This window comes from Pogona vitticeps, chromosome 1, assembly GCF_051106095.1.
Source record: "Pogona vitticeps strain Pit_001003342236 chromosome 1, PviZW2.1, whole genome shotgun sequence".
Taxonomy (NCBI): domain Eukaryota; kingdom Metazoa; phylum Chordata; class Lepidosauria; order Squamata; family Agamidae; genus Pogona; species Pogona vitticeps.
The window spans coordinates 329,099,654-329,106,527 of NC_135783.1; positions in this window are offsets into that span (position 1 = coordinate 329,099,654).

Consider the following 6,874-nt stretch of genomic DNA (forward strand, 5'->3'; position numbering starts at 1 on the left):
GGGGCAGGCGGACAGCTGCCGCTTCCCGGGGTTAGAAAGGGAGGCGGCGGCGGTGGCGGTGGCAGGCAGCATGGCAGAAGAAGAGAGGGAATCAAACACACGACCCTCGCACACGCACAGAGGGGAAACCACCGGCTTGCGCCTCCCGCCGCTTTCCAAAACTACCCTTTTTTTTTGCCCTTAGAACCGCAGAAATGCCGCCCGCACAACTTCACCTGGGGACCAGCCGTCTGTTGGCTGAACGAAACAAAACAAGGAGGCTTGACAAGTGGAAAGGTTTTGGCGGGGAAGGCTTGGGCGCTTCATCCGGCAAAGATTTCGAAAGGGTGCCTCCTGCCCCTGTCACACATTTTGTTATATGGGCCATATAACAAAATACTGTATGTTGGCAACACTAAATGGGAAAAATAAGAGAAGGGGGAACCAAATATGCCTACCAAGGCAAAATATGATGGCACTTTGCTTTCCCGCTTTTTCCTCCTTTCAGTTTTGCCAGGATTCTGAAGCAAGATATCACAGCTACCTCATCATAACAAAATTAAGTATTTTGAGTGCTCTCTCCCCTTTATAATCTTATTTATTTATTTATTTATTTATTTATTTATTTATTTATTTATTTATTTATTTATATCCCGCCCATCTGGTCTATACAACCACTCTAGGCGGCACATAGATGTATTTGGGAAAGTACCAAAGGAGTGAAACAGCAAACTGAAAACATGAGTGAAACCCACACTTTTGTTATCCCGCATCAGGGCTTGCTGAAAGGTCAGCCTGCTTGAGTTATTTTCCCCCACCCCCCTAGTGGGAGTTTCAGATTCTCTTAAGCATTTGGTTTAGGAATTTACTCCCTGGAAAAGACCCTGATGTTGGGAAAGTGTGAAGGCAAGAGGAGAAGGGAACGACAGAGGACGAGATGGTTGGGCAGCGTCATTGAATTTGGTAAATTTAACACAACTCCGGGAGGCAGTGGAAGACAGGAGGGCCTGGCATGCTCTGGTCCATGGGGTCACGAAGAGTCGGACACGACTTAACAACTAAACAACAACAAAATAGGAATTTACATTCGGCTGGGGCTACCATATAGCATAATTTCACCTGCCTTTTATATTTATTTATATTATACTTATTAACATTGTGACATTTGTCAACAAAAGTTATTTCAGCACTGAGGGGGATTTTTATTCCATTTACCTGAAACTATACCAATTCAAGCAAAGGTATGATGAATACATTTACTAGTCTTGCAAAAAAAAATCAAATATTTCTTTCCAACAGGAAGTATTATACAGTGAATTATCAATAAGCCTAATTTTAAAACTCATACTTTTAATAATACTTATAAAACTGGTATAAAGGCATTTATAGTCACAAAATAACCCACGTGTGATTGACTAAAAATTACCAGGGCCCTTGTTTTTACACCATTTTCTGGTCATTATCATCTCCTTCTTCTTCATTTCGATCCCATTCTGAAATTAACAGCAAGGAGAGGCAACATCTAGGGGTGTATACTTGTATACTAACTGTTTTAGCTTTAATATTGTATTTTAATGATGTTAACCACTGGTTCTTAACCTTGGGTTACTCAGGAGTTTTGGACTGCAACTCCCAGAAGCCTTCACCACCAACTGTGCTGGCTGGGGTTTCTGGGAGTTGCAGTTCAAAAACATCAGAGTAACAAAGGTTAAAAATCACTGATGTAAACCACCACTGTATATGCCTTGTTTTCAGCTTTAAATATTGTTTTTCAGTGGTGTAAGCCACCTTGGGTCCTGTTTAAGAAGCCAGGTGCAGTAAAATAAAATAAATGAATAAAAATAGGGATCAGAGTACTGTACATCGTTCTGCCAGAGACCATTAGAGGCTGCACCATGCCATGGCTGTTGTGCTATCAGATTTGTTGCTGCTCTATAGCCTGCAATGGTTGAGGAAATATCACCTTTCCCTTTTTCTATGTCTGTCTCTTGCACACAAACATGCACAAACACACATGTAACTTTCCTTCCCCTTAATGTCCCTCCCATACAGAGACACAGATACATCTCCTCTCCTTTCTTTGTCACATACAGATTTCCCCCTAAACTGAGTTTTCTCTCATCTACAGGTGATGCAATGAAACTCCTTGAAAGCATTCTGGCTATGATAATTGACTGGACTGGGATCTATCAATTGAAATTGAATCCAGACAAGACTGAGATCATACTGTTGGAAGGATCGTTGGATCCACCTGCAACTCATCTGGATAAGAAATGCCTAACAACAGTGGCTCATGCGTTGGTTATCTCCAAAACAGGCTACCGCAATGCTTTTAATATAGGGCTGCCCTTGAAAGCAGTACAGAAACTGCAACAGATCCAAAATGCAGCAACTAGACTGATTACTTGCATCAGCAGACTCAACCATATTTCCCCATTTCTGGCAGACCTTCACTGACCTTTTGTCAGTTTCCATGCACAATTCAAGGTGTTGGTTATAAAGTACTTAACAGTTTAGGACCTCATTACTTGTCAGATCACCTCTCCTACAAAACAGCTACCCATCCCACCCACTATTAGCAGTTGATTATATTGATTGTTTTTTATTACGTGTTTGTGAGCCGCCCAGAGTAGACTATGTCTAAATGGGCGGCATATAAATTCAATAAATAAATAAAATAAGAATGGGAACACCAAAGGAGGTCAAAAGAATAAGCACATTAAATCATGCTTTCTTGGTGAACTAAACTTCCAGTAGAGTTTCGACAGGGTCCTTTCTTCCAGCTTTTTAAGAAGCAGGTGAGAACTGTAATTTTTAAAGCAGCTTTTTATTAATTTTGACCTGAAATATTAAGCCATTCAACTATTTATTTTTATTTAAAGTTGGGTTGTTCATTGCAGGGGACTAATTGTCATTGGTATAAATTGTATGTTTACAGTATATTGTGTTTTATTTGATTTAATTCATAGTTATTATAAACCACCCAGAGAGTGCCATGCTCTATAGGGCAGTATACAAGCTAAATAAATCAATAGGCCCTACCACTACCTTAGTTTACCACAGTTGCAGCTTATATCTCCTCTTTCCCCAGTGTAATTCCATTACAGGACTGTTCTACCTGACTCCACCTCCACCAACAATATATTATCTCGTTCCAACATCTTCTACAGCAAAGGCCAATGGAAATAGTTTCTCTGGCTTCTATGCAATCTAAGGATTCTTTCTTAGCAATCTTTTCATACCTTTGTCCTTTAGCAATCCAAAACTCTCTGGTGTTTCCTGTTTGTGACATTTTACAATTTAAATTTGTTTATCTTCAAGCTTTTAGGAATACATTGTTCAAATTCTTTCCCCCCACACACCCTACTGCCAATTTACATTGTTTGACAACATTTCTGCTTCTTCAGATACTCCTTTTTTATGCAAGACTTGTAAGCTTTAAAATAAGCTCTTTTTTGGCCTCTTACAGTTCCTACAGCCAATCTGCCATTGCCTTGGATTTGTTGGTATTTTTCATCTTCTATGGTTCGTAATCTGTGTCTGAGCATCTATAATTGTGGTTTTAAACTACTTCCAAGTATCCTGGAGAGATCTGACCCCCTTAATTCTCTGTCTCAGAGATTACAGTATTTACCGTCTGGTGATATACTCTGAGAATATGGTTGCAGTTTCTCCTTGTATCACAACACTGAACGTATTTATTTGCTGTTTCTGTCCCTTTTTTCATTAGTGAGGTTTAAAACAGTTTACTAATTCTTAAAACGTACAGATACATATACAGTACCTTTTCTTCAAGTTATACGCTGTCTTGTGCTGGCTCCTGTTAGGCTGCACTATGCTGGATTTGATTTCTAACTGCATTATGCTTGAAATCACAATCAGTGCTCACACATGGGCTGTGGATTGATTGAGGAGTTCACCATTCATTCTGGATGTGATGCAATTTGCATTCCAGCCTGAAGCCCCCCTTCTTTCTTTTCTTCCTCTGGTCCTGCCTCAGCTAATTCTTTCATCCTCTGGTCCCACCTCTGCTGATCCTTTTATATGGCATAAATACAGGATACAATAATAACCAGCTATTATGATCTAGCACTAATCTTATATATGTAAGAATTTTTTAATTTTAAAAAATGGAGGATGATCAGGGGAGAGAAAAGAATGCAGGAATGTATCTCCCCCCCCCCATCCTGAACTTTATGCCCCAATTGCCTACATCACCAAAACATCAGCTACAGACACTCTCTCTGCCTTTACAAGAACATATCACAACTAAGCACTCTTTCAAGCCAGAATCATTCTGGCTTGAAAGAGTAGACACGCCTCCTCCCCCCCCCCCCGCACTTATGTATTGTTAAAGTGTGTGTCACAGAAAAAAAGGGGGAAAGAAGGGACGTGCTTGCATAAAATTTGGTGATTTACAGATAACATGTTAAATCTAATTGCCAGAAAGACTAGAGCAGACCCATTTAATCAGTGGGATTTTCGTAAGTGCTAGTGTACCATTCAACAATTTAACCAATGGGTCCATTCTAAATGGGACTGGTGATGAGATTTGGGCTGTAGAGGCAAAGTTTCATATAATTAATATAATTTAAATAAAAATGTAAAATATTTCACTGTAGTCACAGACTCTGACCTGGTTACCCCTTCAGTTTCCTGTGATATTTATTGCTAGTGACAGGCAAATTCAATGTTCCTGCTGTCCATTCTAATGGCTACATGTATATTACTTTAGATTTAGACTTGAGCAGCCTTCAAAAAGAGGATTCCTTTAAATAGAAGACTATCCTCTGTAAAACAGCACAAATTGTTACCTCACTTTTCAATCTATATACTGATAGCAAGAAGAAGACATATTTTAGGGCAACTTTGGACACTCCCAGGTAGATGCTTTAATGGTTGCTGGACATACATTCTTGCACACCTGATATTTTCAGCGTAACAGAGACTTTGCTGATCTTTGTGCTAAGCCAAATAGTAGATACTGACACTGGAGGGATACATTCCTCAGTAGTTCAAACAGCAGATACTTAAGTGCAACAGTCTGACCAAAAGAGCAAAGTCGGAAAAATTGGGCAAAACTCTGGAAAACATATAAATTGAGCCTATGTGCTCCAGACCATTAAGCGCAATGGGACTTTAAAATTTTGTTTAGTTACAGACTGTAGCTCTCCCCACCCCCAACATTGTTTGCATCATTAATTTAAAATAAACTAGTTATTTATTTATTGAATTGCTAAAATGTTACAAATAAGGTGAGCTTTCCAGTTCTCTAGAACTTTTTAATAGGCAAAAATGATACAAAATCTGGTTAAGGCCAACTTTTATTTGCTTTAATCTCCAAATATAAATATTTTAATATAATATTTGAAAATATTTTAATAGATTTTTTTCCCAGCCTTAACTCTACATTTTATGCCAACTTTGCTTGTTTAAGAGTTCTGTAGAACTCAAAAGCTCATGCTATTTTTAACTTCTCAGTGGTCCAATAAATATATCACTGTGAATGGGTTCGTTGGTTGCGGAGTGCGACCCCTGTCTTGGTGCCGGAATAAGAGTCGGAGGCTGATCCATATTTTTAACACAACTGGATTTATTCATAAACAAAGTTAACTCCATGGGCTCGAACAGGTCCATCAAACTTAACTCAGGCAACGGATGGTAACGCCGCACCTTAACTTCAGGTGTTAGTATATCAGTCCTTACAGAGGGGTGGGACCAAACCGCTCCTTGTTGGTCATGGGCCTCAGAGGAGTGCTCCTCACTGCACACACCGTCCCATAGCAAGGGTGTCTCGCCCAGTCTCCCTCTCGCTGGGGCTGGAGTAATGAGGGACTGGGACGGATCACCCTCCTCTCCCCACACTGGTTGTGGGGGTAGACCACCACAGTCCATTCCAGAGCTCTAGTTCACCTGCTCCTGCGTGCAAGTCCTTTGGGTCAGGCAAGAGCCCTCCACCAGCTTGTAGATTTGGGAACTCATGCCTCAGTGTAGCAAAACCGTCCTGTCCCATGCTCCAGTCGGTTTGCACACCACGATCTTTCTTGTCAGGGTGGGTGCCCGTTAAGATCTTGAATGTTCGCGCCTCTTCCCCCTCTTTTATATCCTCCCACACAACTAAGTCTAGCTCCTCCCCTTTCTCGTCAGCTAGACACACTTCCAGCCTTTCCTGCTCTACTCCCGGCTCGGGTTCTATACCCACCAGCACACCTTCAACACATCCCCCCCCCTTCTACAGCATTCGGTTGTGAGGAGGACGGCGCACTCTCTCCTTCACCTTCACAATCACCAGGCTTAAACTTTGGTTTCTATGGATGGATCACACTGTTATGCCGTTGCTGCATGATTGAAGCAATGCATTTGCTGGAAAAGACAACAATGCTGGGAATAGTTGAAGGCAGCAAGAAAAGAGGAGGAGTGAATGTGAGATCAATCAAGTCGGTAAAGGAATATACAAGACCTGACCAAGATTGTTAATGATAGGAACTTCTGGAGGTCAGTAATTCATAAGGTTACCATAAGTTAGAAGTAACTTGATGGCACGTAACATCAACAGAAGCTGCTGCTGACTTTATATCCTGTATTAGTGGGATTTCTCCACTGAATTTATGTCATTTTGGGGGACTTAAATACCCATCCTGTCTCCATTCCCTATCAGATCAACTGCTAGAAGGATTTGTAGGTGAATTTGCCTAAAAATAGCAGATGTTATTGGAAGACCTGGAAACTATCCTATGTACCTGTGGTTCTTGATTGTGCCAGTTGACCTGCTCTCCCACTCTCCCAAAGGATTGTGATTGCTCCTTCAGATACTAGTTGTGGGTATCAAGTTGTTTTTACCAAGACACTAGATATTTAGTGTAGTGGTTCTAGTCTCCCAGGATGGGATTCTCTT